Below are 13000 nucleotides of genomic sequence, written 5' to 3' on the forward strand. Positions count from 1 at the left end.
CACTATGAAAAACAGTATGCAGGTTCCTCAAAAAATTAAAAATAGAGCTACCATACTATCCAGCAATTCCACTTCTGGATATTTACCTGAAGAAAATTTAAAAAAAACAAAAACAAAAACAAAACCCAAATTCAAAAAGATACATGCACCCAATGCTCATTTAAAGCATTATTTACAAGAGCCAAGATATGGAAGCCACCTAAGTTTCCATGGATAGATGAATGGATAAAGAAAGCTGTGGTATATACTTACAATGAAATATTCATAAAATTGAATTATTCATAAAAATGAATGAAATTTTGCCATCTTCATTAACGTGGATGGACCTAGCAGGTATTATGCTAAGTGAAATAAGTCAGACAGATAAAGGCAAATACCATATGATTCCACTTATAAGTGGAATCTGAAAAACAAACCAAACAAAAATGAAACAGAAACAGACTCATAGATATAGAGAATAAACTGGTGGTTCCCAGAAGAAAAGGGGATAGTGGGAAGGATGGAAGAGTTGAAGGGGATAAAGAGGTACAAACTTCCAGTTACAACGTAAATAAGTCATGAGGATGTAATGTACCACACATAGGGAATATAGTCAGTAATACCGTAACGACCTTATATGGTGACAGATGGTAACTATACTTATAGTGGTGATCATCTTATAATGTATAAAAATAACAAATCACTAGTCATACACTTCAAACTAGTATAATATTGTAAGTCAATTACACTTAAGTTAAAAAATATGTAAATTTAAAAATATATGTGCTAGTGTTATTTTTTTCCCCTTTTTTCCAGGTCTTAATATTTATTCTGCCAGATGAAGCCACAGGAGAAATTAGGTTTGTTATAGAGGAAACAAAAGAGAAATGAGGAGTTAATGTCCAGATTTGGCATACAGATGGCTCCTTTTACTTCCTGGAGCAGCACTGTCCAATCTAAATATAATGTAAGTCATACTGATAGTTTTAAATTTCTGGAAGGCACATTTAAAAAAAATTAATTTAATTTAATCAACAAAATATATAAAAATTATTTCAACATGTAGTCAATATAAAATATTATTGAAGTATCTTTATATTAGGTTTTTCATTAATCATTCTGCAAAATATGTTGTGTATTTTGCATACAGCACATCTGAATTTAAACAATTCACATTTCAATTACTCAATAGCCACTATGAATAGTGACTATTTTATTAGACAGCACAGCCCTAGATTAAGCTTCCTATCCAAGAGCCAGGACTGACTATTTGGATGTTCAGCATTATCATATGCCATTGGTAGAAAGGCCTCAGTATATAATTGAAAAATTAGCCCTTATTTTTGCAGGAAGTGAGAAAATCCTGCCTTTTTTCTTCTGGGTTGGGACTGTGGGAATTTATATGAATCAGGAGGAAAGCACACAGTCACAGACTGGTTGTGCTTTCACTACAGAGCCTGCAAATTTAAATTCTGAAGAGGATGAGTGTTGAGGTAACTGAAATCCTAAAAATATTTTTTAGTGTCAATCAGGGTGATCTTATGACAAAAGCATACATGCAGTGAAGTAAAAAGAGCTGTACTACATGGGTACACATAGAAAAAAGAATAAGTCAGTAGACTTAAATCTTAATAAGTGATTTTCTGATACTCCTGGATACAAAAATTCCACATTTCTGTGAGTGAAGAAGAGGGTCACTGAGTTGAAGGCTAATGTGCTACCAAGAGCTTTTTGGAGAGGGGCAATGGAAACAGATATCCAAGGGGCCAGTCTTTATCCAAAGACAGGATGAAATGTGCATACTCAGGAGGTCTGCATGTCAAGGAGGACCAAAGAACTTTCCTGAATCCAAGGACAGCAACAACTTAACTTTTTTCTCTTCAGAAAACAAAAATGAAAATACTCTGTGGACCTGACCAGACTGTCCTGCAGTGAGGATCCAGGTTTAAACAGAAGACAATGCAAAGACCAGAGTTCAAATAACAACATTCCTCTCCAGTAAGACAAAATCAGGTAAGCCTCTTATCCTATATACACCTTAAAAAATAAAATAAAACAAGCAAAACAAAATGGAAAATTCCTCAAAAGACATGCTTATTGGCCAGGAAAAAAAAAAAAAGAGGCTTTTAAAACCCAAAGAGACTAGAATAATTATTAAGTTAAAGTGTTCTCCCACAAACTCTGGTACTCTGAGGCTCAAGAAGCCTAAGATGAAACAAAAAGCTGCAACATTTATGCAATTTTTGTGTGTAAATTTAGTACTATGTATCTATATGCTGTTATTTTGCATTATTATTGTTATTCTTCCTCAAATAGAAGGCTTTTCCGTCTCCTTCAATTCATTCTTTACAAAAAAGTTGAAGAACCAGCAGGAAATCTGTGGTCATACTGAATTCAATTCCAGAGCGTCATCTTAGCCCCTTCTTTCCATGTCATAAAGATTCATCCAGCACTGACAGTCGTCAATCTTGAAACTCTTGAACTCCTCTACGAATTCACATGCTAGAGGTCCTCAGTCACACACAGGACTTTTATCCTCAATGAATTACTTGCAACAATGATAAAATTCCTTTTGTCTCAAGACCAGTCATTGCTCACAGTCTCTCAAAGGTTTGCTTCATTTGTAAGCAATCTATATTCCATAGAAACCAGGCCCAGAGGTCCTTATAGGGTGAGCACTTTTGCTTTGCACTTCATTAAAAGATCTTTCTGAATCTGTGCTTAAACTCAGCCTATGCAACTTTACATTCTGCCTCATCTGGTCCTATCATTTCATTGATGAGCTATCAATAAAGGTATCATTTTAAAATACCTAATATTGAGAACGTATCTAAGTCAAGCTTAATCTAAGGAATTTACAATCATTTAATTTTCTTCAAAACAATAATTTGAGTAATAGAAGTCAGCTCTAACACTTTATAAATGAAGAAACTGAATATCTGGAAGTTAATTAGGCACCGCTATTGAATTCTAGGTAGAAAGACTCCCACAGCATGAATTTTGCTTTCCATAGTGTACAGCATGTAATACCCTTTATGGGTGCAGGGATTTCTTCCTTCACTTCCAGTCGAGATATATTCATTCTCTAGAATTACACTCATCTTCTCTCTTTAAAAATAGTTATAAAACAAATTTTTTCTTGCCTCTTATGTTTGCTATTTTTTTCTAAGTATATAATAAAACTGTGACTAATCAAGTAAAAGGAGAGCAAAATAAATAACTGTGGGGATAATAAAGAGGATTCAGGTACAGTTATGGTAGAAATTATAAAGCAAAAATTATACAAGGCATAACTTTAACACAAATTTTCAAAAACAGAAAATACGTTTTTATGTAAATTATATTGCCAAGTTTGAGTAAGGTTATACAAGCAAGGATTCACTATCCTTGAAAAATGAGAGTGGCTAAATTTTTCTATACCTTGAAAGAATTTGTGTAAGACTAGTGAGATTCCTTCCTTAAAAGTTTGGAAAAATTCATCAGTGAGGTCATCCTATCCCTGGTCTTCCTTTTTAAGAAAGTTTTATAAAATGGATTCATAATCCTTAAAAGTGAAGTCAGATTCTTCATTGTTTGCATTTATTTTTCAGTCACCTTCAGTAATATAATTATTTAGTGGAATATATCTATTTTATCCAAATTGTAAAATGTAATATTATTTATAACATCCACTTATTACTTTATGGATGTCTATAAGATACAGTGTGATATCCTTCTTTTATTACTAATACTGGTAACTTTTATTTTCTCTATTATTTTTTACCACCTTACTATAAATTTCTTAATTAAATAAACTTTTTCACTAACCTTCAGCATTGTTGATTTGCTGTATTGTATCTTTGTTTTCTCTTTCATTAATTCCTCCACCAGATTTGATTATCTTTGTTTTTTAACTTTGATTTTCCTGTTATTTTCCTAGCTTCTTGAAATGGAAGATTATTACTGCTTGTCTTCCTGTCATCTTTTCTTGGGCATATATTTAAGACTACCAATTTTCCTATAATCAGTGCTACATCTGTATTCTGCCAGAGATAATATGTGATGGCTTGTACTATGTTCAAATATTTTTAAAATTTCAATTTTACCATTTGACTCACTAATTATTTAGTAGTGTACATAACCTTTTTTCCCCTTATCTATTTGTTTTCAATTTTTAGATTAAATCCACTAATGTCAGGAAAAACACAAATTACTTTAAGATTTTGAAATTGTTGGGCATTTTCCTTATGGCCGAGAATATAGTCAATTTGGTAAATATCCCATGTACACTTGAAAAGAACGTGGATACTGCAGTTTGTATAAAGTGTACTATAAATGCCTATTATGTCAAATATGTTATTTCGTTCAGACATTATATATTTTTATTATTTTTTTTGGCTAATTTTATCAGGCATTGAGGAAAAAATGTTAAATTTCTCCACTAGATTTATGAAATGTCTATTTTTCCTTTCTATCCATATTTTTTTCCTTCATATATTTTGAAATTTTATTATTGAGTACATTCAGAATGATTGCATACATGATAAAAAAGGTTAAAACAATAATGATTTTATGGGGGGGCTACAGGAAGACCTTTATGAGACTGAAGTAAAATAGATTGTTTTTCAAACATGTTGCAATAAGCACTGACTGTAACAGGAAAAATAAATGGGCTATAATAAAATTAAAAAAATGTATTCCTCAAAAGTCACAATTAAGAAAGTATAAAGACCATCCAAATTAGGAGAAAATAGTCATTGTACTTATATCTTTTTTTTCAAATGCACAAATGAATAAGAAAAAGATAGATGACCCAATAGAAAAAAAAATAGCCCAAAGACTTAAATACTTCATATAAGAGAATATTTAAATGGGCAATAAACATATTTAAAGATGTTCAACTTCATCAGTAACCAATAAAATGCTATAAATTTACAAATGCAAGACTGGCTAAAATGAAAATAACTGACAATCCCAGATGTTGGCAGCAATATGTAAATATAATTTATTATCATACATTGTTGGCGGGAGTGTAAATTTGAAAATGACTCTGAAAAACTCCGAGATTTTCTTCTAAAACTGAACTTATGTTTACCCTATGGGCCCATAAGGAGCATTCCAAAAGAATACCCATACATTTGTTAATTAAAGCATAGGTACTGGACTGTTCATGGCTACACTATCCAAAGTCCTTTTCCCCTTACCCCCTCAAAAGCAAAAACAAAAACAAAAACAAAACAAAACAAAAAACTCTACCAAACTGCCAATCAAAAGCTGAATGTATAAATAAAATATAATGTAGATGAGGGGAGGGCTGACGTCAGCAAAACAGCAGCGTAGAAATTTCTAGCGCTCGTCCCCTCAGAAACATCGATTTGAACAACTATGCGCGAAAATACCTTTGTAAGAGCCAAGGATTCCAGGTGTGGGATGACAGCACCTGCGTGAAGCACAAATTTAAGAAGAGATGCATTGAAGACGTAGGAAAGACAGATTCCCATCCCCCCCATCACCACCCCCCGCCAAGCCAGGGTTGGCCAGCTAGCAGAGAGCGGAGCGAGCGCCCAGCTTCTCCGAGGACCGGAGACCAGCCCACCCAACACCAGGCCGACTTCGCAGCCCCAGTTGGCCCCTGGGGGCTCCCACGAGCCACGACCCTGGCCAGCCTGGCCCGGACAGCTCGCATGCCACCAGGCTCCCGGCAGGCACCTCCAAACCCAGCAGCTCCCGCCCCGCACCTGCCAACTCCAGCAGCCCCAGGCGGCCCCTGCGGCCCCAGGCGGCGTCGCTGACACCAGACTCCCAGCGGGCCACCCGCGCGCAGCCGACCACGGGCTCCCCTCAGCGGCTCAGCTCTGGCTGCCACAGGCGGCTCCCAGGACACCGGCTGCTGGGGCCCCGGCGTCCCGGAAACCCAGGCTCTGGGCTCACCTCAGTACCCTCCGGATCCCTCAGCCCTGCGCCCCTGTGACTCCGGCCTCCCGGGACCTGCACGACTCCCTCAGCCCTTGGGGGGTCCCTGTGGCCTCAAGCTTTAGCCTCCTCAAACCCGGGCTCGTGACCAGGCCCCACGCGTCAGGCCGACGACTGCGAACCCAGGCTTTCAACCCACCTCAGCGCCGGGCTGCTCCCAGGGCCCCAGAGCGCAGGCGCACCCCTAGGCCCGGCTGTTCCCGGCGGACACAGACCATAGAGGGTTCCCGCCAAGTATACTCCAGGCGCCTCCGCGCCAGGCCGGCCCTCGCGGGCCCTGTCTCGGCGCTGCCTCAGCAAACGCGGGCTCCCAGCCCGCTCCAGTGCCCGACTGGCCCAGGCAGCTCTAACACCCCGGCCCCCATGACGCAGGCCGACTCTCAAGACCCCGAGTTCCAGATCTGACAAGCGCCAGGCCAGCCCTGGTGGCCTCGGTGGCCCCAGCCACTTTACAGGAGCCGCAAAGCCAGGGTCCCGGCCTGGCTTGGTGTCCACTTGAAGGGCCTTGGCTGATCCAGGCACCGGCCCCCGGCACCTGGTTGGCCCCTTGGAGCCAGAATGCAGGACCGCCCACTGCTCAAGGTAGGTTACAGTCAAATTCATAGGACGCTAATGTTGTAGTATGGTGGTGGGTTACTCACTTTACTGTAGTTTAAAAGTTTTGAGGACAAAAGTACCAACAATATTTATAGCCGCGATAACTTGTTAATAGATACACAATATAAAAAGATATGTAAAAGTAGATATATAACAAAATTTATGACATCTGAGAGATAAAATATCGAGAAGGGGAATAAAAGCGTAGCGTTTTTCTATGTGATGGAAGTTAAATTGTTACCAGGTTAAATAGACTGTTGTGTCTGTAAGATGAATATAAACCTCACGGTAACTGCAAAAGACAAAAAGCAAAAACCTACAGTAGATATAGCAAAAAGATAGAAAGGAATTAAAGCGCACCACTATGGACATTTTGTAGCCACTTTGTAAAATTAAAAAGACCATAGTTATGTTTATAACATCATTGTTTATAACAATGAATCACTGAAAATAGAATAGATAAGTAAATCCTATCTGTAATACAGTGTCACAATTAAGATTAATAATCTTGATATAAACCTGTATTGGTATATGAGAAACATAATTTTGAGTGGTGAAAGCACACTGCATAATTATATGTTTGTATTTCATATATGGAAATATAAAAATCACAAAAATTATTTTAGAATTGTATATATGTGCATTATGTGTAAAGGTAAGTCTTTCATTTGAAGTAGTAAAACTATATAAATCATAATGAACCACTTTAATAAAAGAAGGAAAGGAAAGTAATTGGGACAGGGTTAAGTTGGACTTAATTTCTTCTCTAAAGTTTCATTTTCTATATAGAAAACATAACTCAAATAAGGAAAACCTGAAAAGATTATGACTCTCATTTGTGGGTATCTAGGTGATTGTCATTTATTTCTGCAGCCCAGAGGTTAGCATGAGGAGATTTACATACTAGTTCTTGTTCTGTCAATGAAAAGTTTATGGAGAGGGAAAAGTACTTCACAGTCTGTGGTAAATTTCCTCATGTATAAAATGAAGGACTTGACTTATACAATAAATAATACCCTTTTCTGTTATACCTATACCTTTTTACCATTCTACTGCGAACATAAGTCCAAAATAGGTTATGAGACCACCAACTGAAAGTATATAATGCCACTGTCCCATGTTTATTACATAGCTCTATTTTTTTTTGTTATTTACAATAGCCAGCAAGTATACATTTAAAATCATATTTTCAATTAGGTTGTAGCACCTAGTGAAGAAAATCAGTGAATATTGTTTTAGTGCAAATACACACCCATATTTGAATATGCAACAAATAATCAAGTGTATGATTCTCTTACATCTACAAAAATCTTCTCTCATAGTACCTCCTAGTCAAGACTTTATGTCATTTTAGAGCAAAGTGTAAAATTAAGATTTTAAATTTATATGCTATACAAATGCATTATAGTATCAGCTTTATATTTTGCTATGCATGGAGTCTCTACTGAGTTTGAGAAAGTAAAAAGAGCACTGTAGATTCTCTTTCTCTGGGGAAAAATTTATATAACTTGCTGTAAACTCAAGCTGATTTAACATATTATATAATAATGCACAGAGAAAAAAATCTTGTTTGTGCAAGAGTATTACTTTTTTTTCTTGAACTATCACAGAGACATTTATTAAAACTAAGATTGTAAATTAATTTTTTTTACCTTGTGTGGTGGTTAAATTTGTGTCAACTTGCCTGCGTCACAGTGCCCAGATGTTGATCAAACATTAATCTAAATGTTTCTGTGAGAGTGTTCTTGGATGAGATTAACATTTGAATTGATGGACTATGAGTAAAGTAGATCAGTTACCATAATGTGGGTGGGCCTTATGCAGCCAGTTGAAGGCTTTAATTGAGCAAAAGACTAACTTCACCCCTAGCAAGAGAGAATTCTGCAGTAGACAGTCTTCAGACTTGAACTATAGCATTTAATAAGTCTCCAGCCTGCCAGTCCACCATGCAGATTTTGGATGTGCCCATATCCATAAACACACAAGCCAATTCCTTAAAATAAATTTGCTTCTACGTACACAAATCCTTCTCATTCTGTTTCTCTTGAAGAAGCTTGACCTATACATATTAAGACCTAAATATAGAGTTGTTTTTTAAAGCATTGCTACATAATGATGCAAATTGTGACCCATTGATTTATACAGAAATTTCTTCAAAAATATTAAGATTTTTATAGCATTGCAAATGAAATTTTGCTACTTTGATGTTCTCCATCAGTCATGCTCAGTAGTCTTTTCCCCTGAGTTCCTGTGGTAGATTCCAGAATATGAGCAGGGAATGATTGCTATGCAGTCTTTACAACAACAGATTGCATAGCATAACTGGAGACTCCGTAACATAAACATGGCAGCCCGTTGCACAGACTGGTGTCAGATGTTAGCAGGATAATCTGACACCCTTGGAACCCTTGGTCTGGCCATAAAAGGGCAGATAGCATAGTAAGCATCTCATTTTCTATAACTGAAGTGCTTCCACACTCAGAGTTTTCTCATACTTGCCAACTTCAAGGTTGGTGGACTGTGAGTAAAGAATGATACCTTAAAAGCCAACCTTGAAATTGGCAAGTATGAGAAACCTTAAAAGCCGCTTAGCTTTTGCACAACTAACTATGGTCATGAGTGTAGTGTATGAAGAAATGGCCATTTTTATAGAGAAAGAGCTACTCAAGAGTATTTGTGCTACCCTGACATTTTAGGGCTTGTCTCTAAAAATGTGATACATCACAGCTAGAATATAATCATTCCCCTTTTTTCCCCTTCCTTCCTTCCTTTGAATAAATTCATTTTTTATTTATTTCTAACTATATAATCCATACATGTATGCATAGATTCACACATGTATCCATTTAAAGTATTTTAAAATATTTACGTATATCTATAGATAAGTGTGCTTATTTCTCTAGTGCAGTGCCACAAAAGTGGAATATGTTGGTTGAAAGAAATGTAATAATAGACACTACCTATTGCTTTCCACAAAGGGTTTACCCACTTACATTCATATCAACAATGTATGGTATTCCTATTTTTCTCATATTCTAATGAGCATTGGATCTTAACAACTACTTAGATTTGTGTTCAACTGATGAGTAAACGATGGTGCAGCATACCTTGTGGTTTTAAATTCCATTTCCCCAGGTAATACAGCATTTCCCACTGATCTGGAAAGGCAACTAAATTAAATTGGAAAAGCTACTAGTTTTACCACTGTCCTAGTTGTTATTATTTTGACAAATAACATATTTTCTTTTCAGTTGTCATTTTCTCTGTCTATATCTATGATTTTATATTTCATTGGCTAGAATCTATCATTAACATTTTAAATATCTCCTATTTTCATGGAGCTCACATTGTAATAAAGGAGGCAGACAGTAAATATGCAGTATGTCGAAGAGGGACAAAAGTAAGAGGAAAGATATAGCAGAAAGAGTAAATTCTGATAGGAAGTATGGGGTGCTAGGGGTGTAGTGCTCTAATATAAATGGTCCTTATTCAAGACCTCCATGATAAGATGTAATTTCAGGAAAGACCTGAACGAAGTGAAAGTGATCCAGATGCAAAATCATATAGTCATCATGTAGAAGAGGTTCCAGTTTGAATTTAGAGCATGTGCACAGGTCCTGGGGTAAGAAATCACGTGATGCATTTGAGCAACTGAAAAATAAAGAAGGATAAAGAAAGACACAGTAACTATGCAGAAGATAAAGTGGAATATGATGAAAAAGATGTTTTATTTTTTTCTCTGTTTTTAAAATAAACAAGCATACATCCTGTTTTCTCATGGAATGATCTAATAAAACCAGTCTAGAGAGAGAGTTTATGGCAGAGAGGGCCATGTCCTGGGGCACTGCTTCAATGGGTGAAAAGGGATGGAACTGAATGTAAAAATGACAAGTTTGGCTTAGCATAGAGCACTGGTAGTCCCTCTGTGTTAGCAAGGGAGAATGTTTAATCTGACCGCAGTGTATGAATACATACAGTAGTGTAGATAGCCATTCTCTTTTAATTGATTCTATGGTCTCAGTAAAAAGAGAAGCAAAGGTACCAGCTAACAGTAAGGAGGGGAGAGTGTTGGAGATTTAAAATCAGATGTAGAGTATGAAAGAATTATTTAGCACAGTGAGTAAATTGGTAGACAGAGAATGTAGCAAATAAGCACTGAAGGCCAGTGGGTTAGTGGTCAGTGACTTAAAATATGATTTTATTATGTAAAATTATGTTTTTCTTCAGTCAGAGTCCAAGATCTGCGGAAAGAGAGTTAAATTAATGAAAGCCTTTTGCGTAATTGTTCCAAGTCTAACTCTTTTTTAAATAAAATGTGAGCATTTGAGACAGACAACTTAAACATTATGTTTCTCTGTTCTTTCTGCACTCTCCCCCTGATTCCACTGTGTTTTCTATGGATTTTTTTAGCATTCCCTTCCAAATGCAGACTCTTCCCTGTTCCCTGTAATTTGCCAAATCTGTAGTTTCTCTGAGATTTTTTTTTTTACCTCTACACGGCAGTTCTTCAAGGGAACCTTTGTTATTATCTCAAGATCAATTGGCTCTAAAACTAGAGGTTGTTAAATCTTATGACACCTATATAAGAACCAGAAATTGTTCACAGTCTTGGACACATTCCCACATGTACTGAGTCTAAATTTGGTTCTCAAGGGTGCGCAATATCATATTACTTCAAAATTTTTAATCAGATGAAACTGTTCTGCACTCCCACCCACCTGAATGACTGGAAAATCCAGTTGTATATTGACAAGCTTACCCATCTGCTGTCTCAAAACTTCTGGAGGTTGGTGTCAAGGAAAATGGTGGCAATTACTCTACCGTGTGATTCATTGTGATGCAAATCATTTGCTCTTTCTATGCTGAAGACACCAATGCCAAGCAGTGATTGTCCAGCATTATTCTGGGCAAACTCAGAGTTGACTGAGCTGTTCAACTCTATGTAGACTTCTTCAGTGATCACCCTGCTGCTGCCAACCTGTTCCCATATGTTGGAAACCTCACCTGCACTTCACAAGTTGAGATTTAAGCACAGGTAGGATGTAGGTTTTGTGTTTCTTGAAGGTTATTTATTTAGAGGGGTCCTCCAAAATAAATAAAAAAATAAATATAATGTTATACATTCCTAAAAACTGCTAGATACTATTATGAATTACCAATACTAGCCTAATATTTGTATTAGTTAACTATCCAACATTATTATTCTGAAATAATGCGTGTAACTGCACTTTTTGATAGCCTCTTCATACACAAACACAATTTTAATCTATTTTCTATAGTGAGACGAGAACGTTGCTTGAGATGTGCTACTTACTAGAAGGATTGATTACTTTATTGTTTACATTATTGCTAGTTAAAGAAACTTTTTTTTCCAGCTTTTTGTTTCATTATTGGTGATATATTAAGATGATATTCTGTAACTTAGAATATACAGAACATGCTACTTCACAGACATAGCTGCTAACGTTTTATGGTAATGATACAGTTTTGTGCCCTGCAAACAGGAATTATTTTTTGGAATATATACACTCTTGTTGAGAGAAATATTCTATTTTGACTAGGCAAAAAATGAAATTCAAATATTCCTTTAAATTTTGCACATCTGATACATTTTCCACAGACTAAATTCAATTTTGAAAACTTAATATGTTGGTTTTTCTTTTACTACCCATGTATATTCAAGACTTAGTGTCATACAATACGTATTGTGACATGATCTCAAGTGAGGCTATCCTTTCATGACTTTAGGTGAGTTTTGACAGAGGTGGTTAGAATTCCACCAGACTATTATTTTAGCAAACAGATAAGAAAAGCATAACTATGGATGGAGGTGATTCTGAGCCACCTAAATATATCCCACTAAACCTATAATAAATGCTTCTCCAACTTAATGTCCAGTTTATCCGTTTCCAGGAATGTGGGTGCCATGTTCTGCTACCAGACACAATGGGAAGTATGATGGAGGGAAGTTATAGATGAAAGAGGTAAAGGTTTTAACAAGTATAGTTAATATACCTTTGTTTATTTTTTTTAATAAAAATTTAAAAAAAAAGAAACACTAGTATTCTCCAGGATCAAACAAAAATCTCCTTTTTGTCTACACAAAATTTGTTCTAGCTGAATTAATCTAATTTCATCTTTTTAAAATTCCATTCCTTTGTGTTATCTCCCTGTCCTATAATTTCATCACCTATACCTGTCCAAATAATTTCCATTTTACCAAAATTTAGTTTTTGAAGCCAAAAGAACCATAATCTGAAGTATTTTTCTCTTTTAAATGCCTTTTTCTATCATTCATTATTGAGTAATTACTTCTTTAATCTTTTATTTCCAATGAGTCCATGTTATAATGCTTTCTCTTTTATAAACACTGGCAGGAGCCACCTTTCTTAGTATTATTTCACTCCTAAAGATACAAAATCCTTACTATTAATCCCAAGTCCTTCATAAAAGCTACTTTATAGTTGATGGT

Source organism: Hippopotamus amphibius, chromosome 15 (assembly GCF_030028045.1).
Source record: "Hippopotamus amphibius kiboko isolate mHipAmp2 chromosome 15, mHipAmp2.hap2, whole genome shotgun sequence".
NCBI classification, from domain to species: domain Eukaryota; kingdom Metazoa; phylum Chordata; class Mammalia; order Artiodactyla; family Hippopotamidae; genus Hippopotamus; species Hippopotamus amphibius.